At 46.9% G+C, this 10,144-nt stretch overlaps 1 non-coding gene across 1 annotated transcript; it reads left to right on the top strand.

The window, feature by feature from the left end:
- Nucleotides 1–8,919: 8,919 nt before the first annotated feature.
- On the top strand, nt 8,920–8,993 carry Trnat-ugu. The gene has a single exon. It is a non-coding gene; the product is annotated as a tRNA-Thr (tRNA).
- The last annotated feature ends 1,151 nt before the right edge of the window (nt 8,994–10,144 follow it).

Raw genomic sequence — 10,144 nt, 5'->3', positions numbered from 1 at the left:
ATTCACCAGCATCGTATATAACCCGTTGCCAGCGACGTGGAAGTCGTAGGACACTCTTAGCAGTGCCAGTTGTGTTGACAGATCGAGCGGCACGGTCTATTGCCCGACGGATTTGTAGCAGTTCTCAAGCGAATGACGTGAAGTGTTTCCTTCAGTTTAGAAATTGAGTTCAACTGACGAGGGCTTAAGTCAGGGGAGTGCAGTAGGTAGAATAGCACTTAGCTATCGGTCAACCAAACCAGTGACAGCTTGCACTGTACGTGCTTGAGCATTGTCCTGCAAAATGATGGTCAGGTCCTGCAGAAAGCGTTATCACTTCTCTCTCTATGCTGTTAATTTTTGGAATACAGCCTAAGACCATCTTGGAGACAGAAGTGATGACACTTTCTGCTGGACCTGACCATCATTTTGCAGGACAATGCTCAAGCAAGTACAGTGCAAGCTGTTACTGACTTGGTTGATCGATGAGGCTGCTAAGTGCTATACTACCTATTGCACTCCCCTGACTTAAGCCCTCGTCAGTTGAACTCGATTTCTAAACTGAAGGAAACACTTCACGGCATTCCCTTCAGAACTGCTCCGAATTCGTCGGGCAATAGACCGCGCCGGTCGAACTGTCAACACAAGTGGCACTGCTAAGAGTATCCTACAACTTCCACATCGCTGGCTACGAGTTACACACAATTGTATCGTATTGTATTTTATTTCAACCGGGGACCTAGAAACGACGGAGAGGCTCCGTCCCCGCCGCAGCCGCAGTGGTCCACAACCCCACGACGACTACTGCAGTCCACTTCACCCCTCCGTCGCCCCACACCGAACCCAGGGTTATTGTGCGGTTCGGCCCCCAGTGGATCCCCCAGGGAACGTCTCACACTAGGCGAGTGTAACCCCTATGTTTGTGTGGCAGAGTAATAGTGGTGTACGCGTACGTGGAGAACTTGTTTGCGCCGCAGCAATCGCCGACATAGTGTAACTGAGGCGGAATAAGGGGAACCAGCCCGCATTCGCCAAGGCAGATGGAAAACCGCCTAAAAACTATCCACTGACTGGCCGGTTCACCGGACCTCGACACAAATCCGTCGGGCGCATTCGTGCCGGGGACCAGACGCTCCTTCCCGCCCGTTATACACAATGCTGGTCAGTAAAACTTTGAAACACATATTTATTTTTTATGAGCTGTAAATAAATAGTTGCCACTTTTAAAATTCTAACCCTCGTAAAAGAGGTAGCCTTATAAAATGAAGTGGTTCTTAGAAAATAAATTCATTGTAGTACCACGGGTAAGTTAGAATTAACACGAAAGTTCTATCTTCATTCATGATGATGGAATCCTATTAAGTTAGATGAATGTTTTTGAAACATTCTATGTATTTATATCGCTAGTAATTGGCGATTTTATAGACTGAGCTGAATGTCGGAACTAATTTTCAACTTAAACGCAAATCCAGAATGAGATTTTCACTCTGCAGCGGAGTGTGCGCTGATACGAAACTTCCTGGCAGATTAAAACTGTGTGCCCTACCGAGACTCGAACTCGGGACCTTTGCCTTTCGCGGGCAAGTGCTCTACCATCTGAGCTACCGAAGCACAACTCAGGCCCGGTACTCACAGCTTTACTTTTGCCAGTACCTCGTCTCCTACCTTCCAAACTTTACAGAAGCTCTCCTGCGAACCTTGCAGAACTAGCACTCCTGAAAGAAAGGATACTGCGGAGACATGGCTTAGCCACAGCCTGGGGGATGTTTCCAGAATGAGATTTTCACTCTGCAGCGGAGTGTGCGCTGATATGAAACTTCCTGGCAGATTAAAACTGTGTGCCCGACCGAGACTCGATCTCGGGACCTTTGCCTTTCGCGTGCAAGTGCTCTACCATCTGTAAAGTTTGGAATGTAGGAGACAAGGTACTGGCAGAAGTAAAGCTGTGAGTACCGGGCGTGAGTCGTGCTTCGGTAGCTCAGATGGTAGAGCACTTGCCCGCGAAGGGCAAAGGTCCCGAGTTCGAGTCTCGGTCGGGCACACAGTTTTAATCTGCCAGGAAGTTTCTTAAACGCAAATGTATTGAAAAGAAGAAAACATCAACACAATGGATTCACGAAACCTAAAAAATATTTTATCACTGATGCTATAGTAGTAGCATTGCTCTTTTCTGAGGTAAATTACATCTGTTACTATTTTTGGTACCTTGTTTCTGGAATCGGTGTTCATGACATCTGCATCCTCAAACCATGATACGGATAGTTATCACTTACAGATTCTCTTAACAATGGCCGTGACGGTGCAGTGGACATGAATGGCCTGTGACTGCTCCTATCCGTCGTGATTCTCGCCGCACGACTGGGATTAACAGACTTTGAACGCGGAATGGTTGGAGCTAGACGCTTGGGATATTCCATTTCGCAAATCGTTAGGGATCTCGATATTCCGAGATCTACATTGTCATGAGTGTACAGAGAATACTAAATTGCAGGCATTACCTCTCACCACGGACAGCCCAGTGGCCGACAGCCTTCACTTAACGACCGAGGGCAGCCCCGTTTGCGTTGCGGTGTCATTGCCAATCGACCATCATCACTGTGTGAAATAATCGCAGAAATTAATGTTGAACGTACGACGAACGTGTCCATTCTGACAGTGCCGCGGAGTATGGCGTTAATGGGGTATGGCAGCAGACGACCGACGTTGGTGTCCTTACTAATAGCAGGACATAGCATGCAGCGCCTCTCCTGAGCTTGCGACGACGTACACTCATGCTCATAAATTAAGGATAATTGCAGAATGTGGTGCAACACAAAACTGGCACTAATAGCATAGGCACATAGGGAACACACAAGACACAGGTCTGTAAGTCCACAGTATTGGTGATAAGTTGAGAAATCTGTCCCGAAACTCATGTGCTACAAAACGCCACTGTTTCCTGTGCATGTACCCCGGCCTCAATATGGGATATGATCACCATGCACACGTACACAGGCCGCACAACGGGTTGGCATATTCTGGATCACGTGGTCGAGCAGCTGCTGGGTATAGCCTCCCATTCTTGCACCAGTGCCCGTCGGAGCTCCTGAAGTCTCGTAGGGGTTTGAAGACGTGCAGCGATACGTTGACAGGAGCATTCCATACGTGCTCGACTGAGTTTAGGTCTGGAGAACAGGGAGGCCACTCCATTTGCCTGATATATTCTGTTTCAAGGTACTCCTCCACGATGGCAGCTTAGTGGGGCTGTGCGTTATCATCCATCAGGAAGAAGGTGGGACCCACCGCACCCCTGAAAAGGCAGACATACTGGTGCAAAATGATGTCCCGATAAACCTGACCTGTTACAGTTCCTCTGTCAAAGACATGCAGGGGTGTACGTGCACCAATTATAATCCCACCCCCACCATCAAACCATGACCTCCATAAAGGTCCATTTCAAGGACATTAAGGGGTTGGTATCAGGTTCCTGGTTCACGCCAGATGAAAAGCCGTCGAAAATCACTGTTCAGACTATACCTGAACTCGTCCGTGAATATAACCTGAGACCACTGTTAAAATGACCATGTACTATGTTCTTGACACCAGGCTTTACGGGCTCTCTTGTGACCAGGGGTCAGTAGAATGCACCTTGCAGGTCTCGGGGAGAATAAACCATGTCTGTTCAGCTGTCTGTGGACTGTGTGTCTGGAGACAACTGTTCTAGTGGCTGCGGTAAGGTCCCGAGCAAGGCCACCTGCAGTACTCCGTGGCCGTCTGAGGGCACTGAAGGTGATATATCGGTCTTCTTGTGGTGTTGTACACTGTTGATCTGCCGTACTCTAGCGCCTGGACACGTTCCCTGTCTGCTGGAATCGTTGCCATAATCTTGAGATCACACTTTGTGGCACACGGAGGGCCCGTGGTACGACCATCTGTGTTTGACCAGCCTCCAGTCGCCCTAGTATTCTACCCCTCATAACGTCATCAACATGTGTTCTTTGTGCCATTTTCAACACAGAGTCATCATTAGCACGTCTGTAAACGTCTGCACACTTACTCGCTGCACCGTACACACCTCTGCATATGCGGACTACTGCCAGCACCACCGTGCAACGATCGCAGGTCAAATGCAATGCATGGTCATACCCCGAGGTGATTTAAACCCGCAAACCACTCACCAGAGCGTTGTTTCACTATGTATCGGCATTATCCTTAATTTATGAGCATGAGTGGAGATTGGACTCTAAACGACTGCAAAACCGTGGCCTGGTCAGATGAGTCCCGATTTCAGTCGGGAAGAGTTGGTGACTGGATCCGAGTGTGGCGCAGACCCCATAAAGCCATGGAATCAGGTTGTCAACAAGCCACTGTGAAAGCTGGAGGTGGACCCAGAATAGTGTGGACTGTATTTGCTTGAAATGGACCTGGTTCAACCGATCATTGACTGGAAATCGTAATGTTCGGCTACTTTGGGACCGTTTGGAACCATTCATGGCCTTCATGTTCCCAAAAAACGATGCAATTTTTGTGGATGGCAGTGCGCCATGTCACCCGGACACAATTGTTCGCGATTGATTTGAGGAAAATTCTGGACAGTTCGAGCGAATGATACAGCCACCCATATCGAGAGGTCAGTTCGTGCACAAAATCCCGCGTCGACAACATTTTCCCAATTATGGGCGGCCATAGAGGCAGCATGGCTCAATATTTCTGCGTGGACTTCTAACGACTTGTTGGGTACATGCCACATCGAGCTGCCGCACTACGCCGAGCAAAAAGGGGTCCGTCACGATAGTAGGAGATCTCGCATGACTTCTGTCGCCTCAGTGTAGTTCGCAAGACAGGTGGATGAAGGGTGGATGGAAAGTTAGTATTTAACGCCCAGTCGACAGACCGAGGAGTATAATGACTTTTCTGGAGACTAGAAATCTACTCTGTAGGAATCAGGATGGGTTTCGAAAAAGACGATCGTGGGAATCCCAGCTCGCGCTGTTCGTCCACGAGACTCAAAGGGCAGTAGACACGGGTTCCCTGGTAGATGCCGTGTTTCTTGACTTCCGCAAGGCGTTCGATACAGTTCCCCACAGTCGTTAAATGAACAAAGTAAGAGCATATGCACTATCAGACCAATTGTGTGATTGGATTGAAGAGTTCTTAGATAACAGAACGCAGCATATCATTCTCAATTGAGAGAAGTCTTCCGAAGCAAAAGTGATTTCAGGTGTGCCGCAAGGGAGTGTCGTAGGACCGTTTCTATTCACAATATACATAAATGACCTTGTGGATAAGAACGGAAGTTCACTGAGGCTTTTTGCGGATGACGCTGTAGTATATCGAGAGGTTGTAACAATGGAAAATTGTACTGAAATACAGGAGGATCTGCAACGAATTGACGCATGGTGCAGGGAATGGCAATTGAATCTCAATGTAGACAAGCGTAATGTGCTGCGAATACATAGAAAGAAAGATCCTTTATCATTTAGCTACAATATAGCAGGTCAGCAACTGGAAGCAGTTAATTCCATAAATTATCTGGGAGTAGGCATTAGGAGTGATTTAAAATGGAATGATCATGTAAAGTTGATCGTCGATAAAGCAGATGCCAGACTGAGAGTCATTAGAAGAATCATAAGGAATCGCAATCCGAAAACAAAGGAAGTAGGTTACAGTACGCTTGTTCGCCCACTGCTTGAATACTGCTCAGTAGCGTGGGATCCGTACCAGATAGGGTTGATAGAAGAGATAGAGAAGATCCAACGGAGAGCAGCGCGCTTCGTTACAGGATCATTTAGTAATCGCGAAAGCGTTACGGAGATGATAGATAAACTCCAGTGGAAGACTGTGCCGGAGAGACGCTCAGTAGCTCGGTACGAGCTTTTGTTAAAGTTTCGAGAACATACCTTCACCGAAGAGTCAAGCAGTATATTGCTCCCTCCTACGTATATCTCGCGAAGAGACCATGAAGATAAAATCAAAGACATTAGGGCCCACACAGAGGCATATCGACAACCTTTCTTTCCACGAACAATACGAGACTGGAATAGCAGGGACAACCGATAGAGGTACTCAAAGTACCCTCCGCCACACACCGTCAGGTGCCTTGTGGAGTGTGGATGTAGATGTAGATGTAGACAAGCTCAGATTAAGGATGAAGAAGGAAACCAGCAGTGCAATTTCACAGGAAGCATTGCAACATTTGACTTAGGGAAATCAGGGAAAACCTAAATCTGTGTGCCCAGATGGGTGCTCTGAACCGTCATCCACCCTGGCGCGAGACCAGCGTGCCGACCACTGCTCTACCACTTTCGGTACAGGAATGCGAGTCAGATCAGCATCGAATGCTCGCGGAGCATTTACGGTGGTCCCTGGAGCACAGGCACGATTGAGTGCGGTTTTTAGACGCTTTGAGACATGATTAACTGGTCTCCTTATTATGCTGCATAGAATATGATACACTATCAGCTAAAATACACCGCCACATGAAATAAAATGTGGAGCACCCAGACGACGTGGTCTGATGTGCATGATATACAACAGGCTCTAGATACCGGCTCCCAGGTTGATGCCCTATTTCTCGACTTTCGAAAGGTGTTCGACTCAGTTCCGCACTGTCGCTTGCTACAAAAAGTGCGCGCTTACGGTCTATCTGATGACGTATGCGGTTGGATAGAAAGTTTTCTAACAGACAGGGAGCAGTATGTCGTCCTGAAGGGGGTAACTTCAACAGAAACAAGAGTAACTTCAGGTGTGCCCCAGGGCAGCGTAATAGGTCCTCTGCTTTTTACGATTTGCATAAACGATCTGGTTGATGGTATTGACAATGGCCTTACACTGTTTGCCGGCGATGCTGTAGTCTACAGGATAGTAGAATCACACGCAAGTTGTGAAAAAATCAATGAGGATTTGCAGAAAATAAAAACGTGATGTAATGACTGGCAGTTATCTCTCAATATTAGTAAGTGTAACCTACTGCGTATAACAAAGCGAAAATCCCCTTTAATGTATGAGTACAAAATAAATGATCAGTGTTTGGAAGCGGTAACATCAGTCAAGTATCTGGGTGTGACTGTTCGAAACGATCTCAAATGGAATGATCAGATTACACAAGTAACGGGTAAGGCGAACTCTAGATTGCGGTTTATTGGTAGAACCCTGAAGCGATGCAACCCTTCAACAAAGGAAATAGCGTACAATACGTTAGTTCGTTCAGTCTTAGAGTACTGTTCGTCTGTGTGGGACCCTTACCAGCTGAGTCTGATTCAAGAGATTGAGAAGGTCCAAAGAAGAGCGGCAATATCCGTGACTGGTACATTTAGCCATCGCGAGAGCGTTACAAATCTCATAGAAAGTTTGTAGTGGGACACACTTGCTGATAGACGACGCGCTAAACAGAAGGGGCTGGCCACTAAATTCCGAAATCGAATCTTCACCGAGGATGTAGAGCATATATTATTACTACCAACTTTCAAATCACGCAATGATCATCATTCAAAGATAAGGGAAATAAGAGCTCGTACTGAGGCGTTCAGACAGTCGTTTTTCCCTCGCGCGACCCGCGAGTGGAGCAGAGGGGGGAATTATGACTTTGGCGCGAATTGTGCCCTCCGCCACACACCGCTTGGTGGCTAGCGGAGTATATATGTAAATGTAGATATGTAGATGCAGATGTCGATGTAACTTCTTACACGTACACACAGAGATCCAGCGACGCCTGTAAGCCACCTCGCGGATAATCTTCAAAGGTGGTGCATGTGTTCATGTTAATAACTGCAATACTTACAGTTGCGGTAGCGATAATAATACGTGTAAATTTGTTTTGGCGTGGTTGTATTTAGCTGGCACGCCGCGCATAATTAGAGGTGATGGAACTTGTCACGCGACGTAGTCACGCATACTTGCGCGCAGTTTTCACCATTTATGTCCAGGAACTGGCGTGTAGTCGCACGCTAGAGCCGGCACGTGAATAGTGAAAACATGTATCTTTACTTTTCTCCACCTGTCTGAGCGCCACGATTCTGATCGCGTTCATGCACGCGCCGCCGCAAACTGGAACTACACAAAGTATTTGATCAGGTGAACATCCGCAACTGAAGAACGTATAGAACATAAATCCGCTTCAGCTGGCAGTAATTTTCTTAATTTATTCCACTACCGGTTTCGAAACTTAAAGCTTCATCTTCAGGTGCCTCCAAATAATTATGGGAAGATAAATATGTGGTGGTCGGGGCAGTCAGTTATGGGGATCACTCCCATGTCAAACAAAGGCATGGGATCCATACCAGATCGGTCTGACGGAGGAGATAGAGAAGATCCAAAGAAGAGCGGCGCGTTTCGTCACAGGGTTATTTGGTAACCGTGATAGCGTTACGGAGATGTTTAATAAACTCAAGTGGCAGACTCTGCAAGAGAGGCGCTCTGCATCGCGGTGTAGCTTGCTCGCCAGGTTTCGAAAGGGTGCGTTTCTGGATGAGGTATCGAATATATTGCTTCCCCCTACTTATACCTCCCGAGGAGATCACGAATGTAAAATTAGAGAGATTAGAGCGCGCACGGAGGCTTTCAGACAGTCGTTTTTCCCGCGAACCATACGCGACTGGAACAGGAAAGGGAGGTAATGACAGTGGCACGTAAAGTGCCCTCCGCCACACACCGTTGGGTGGCTTGCGGAATATCAATGTAGATGTAGATGTAGAGCATAGGACCAGCGACCACAATGCCCTATATATATGAAGATGGTATCTGTTCTTTCGGACATGTCTTCATATACATATATAGTTAGGGCTCACCGGCCATGTGACCATCTTCTTCTGTGCGGATGCACAAACAGTGCCCGAACTCTTACGGGAATCGGCAGTAAAGCCGCGAGTAACGAGTATAATGGGCAGGGGCACTATGAATATAGTGCGGGTCTCACGGGAGACGTGCCAGAGATAGGTTCCTGCAGTCGCACTATCCTCTGTGTCCTCGGTGGCTCAGGTGGACAGAGCGTCTGCCATGTAAGCAGGAGATCCCGGGTTCGAGTCCCGGTCGGGGCACACATTTCCAACTGTCCCCGTTGACTTATATCAACGCCTGTATGCAGCTAGGGGTATTAATTTCATTGTAACCACAACGTCCATCTGGGCAACATGAGATGGAAATCAGGTAGTGCTGTCCAGTTAGGCACTGTGGTCGCTCGTCCTACAGTCCCATACCTTTGTTTGACGTGGCTGTGATCCCGATGACTGACTGGCCCGACCGCCACATATTTATGTTCCCACAATTATTTGGTGGCCCTTGAAGATGAATCTCTAAGCTTTGAAACCTGTAGTGAAATAAATTAAGAATATTACTGGCAAAGAAGCGCATTTTTTGATCCATAAATGTGAAACCGTGCAACTGAGGGTCATCTGCTGTTTCACCTACATAGGAAGGCACTGGACTACGAACTGCACATCAGAGGTTTGGTGCAGCTGTGCTAGTGGACTGCAGCATCGAGATCAGCACTGCTGTGAACTGTCTGCTTCCAATATGTGTTTTTAATGACAATCACATACCACACGACTCGACTTTACTTTTCCATTGTACACTTAAGCTATTCTCCTAAACGCAATTTTTTTCTTGAAAATCACGGCCAAAAGCAACACGTATATTGATCTGTTATAGATCACCAAACTGTCACATCACAGTCGCAAATTTACACTTTCGTAATATACGAACTGAACACGAATGGCACTTTCGTAGGCTGTTCAGGCATATTGGCTTCATATTTTTGTAAAAGGAATCGCCTCCGGTGGCTCGTTATAGAACAATTTCATTTCGTTTCATTTCTTATCCCCATTTATCTTTTCAAATGTATTGCACTGAAAATTTCTGCATAACGTCTATAAACGTCGACGGTATGTGCTGCATATCTTGTCTGGAAACAAACTTGTTCCATTCACTCACGGTATCCGCTGTTAACAACAGTAAGGCCCACTTTACTCTTCTCTCTAAAGCTTTCATTCCATTATATCTCATTTTGTTTGTTTTCCCGACAATGTTAATTATACGTTCATAGTGATACACAGCAGTATGGATACGTTTCCTGATGGAAAATTGGCCACTAGAAACGTCGAGAATGGGTTCACTGAGCTCAGTGGCAGAGCAGCACAACGAAACTGTGCTCTGCTTTTGCCGCAACTAAATTACGCTACATTTTGTTTTT

This window comes from Schistocerca piceifrons, chromosome 4, assembly GCF_021461385.2.
Source record: "Schistocerca piceifrons isolate TAMUIC-IGC-003096 chromosome 4, iqSchPice1.1, whole genome shotgun sequence".
Taxonomy (NCBI): Eukaryota; Metazoa; Arthropoda; class Insecta; order Orthoptera; family Acrididae; genus Schistocerca; species Schistocerca piceifrons.
This window is presented reverse-complemented; position numbering and strand designations above follow the sequence as displayed.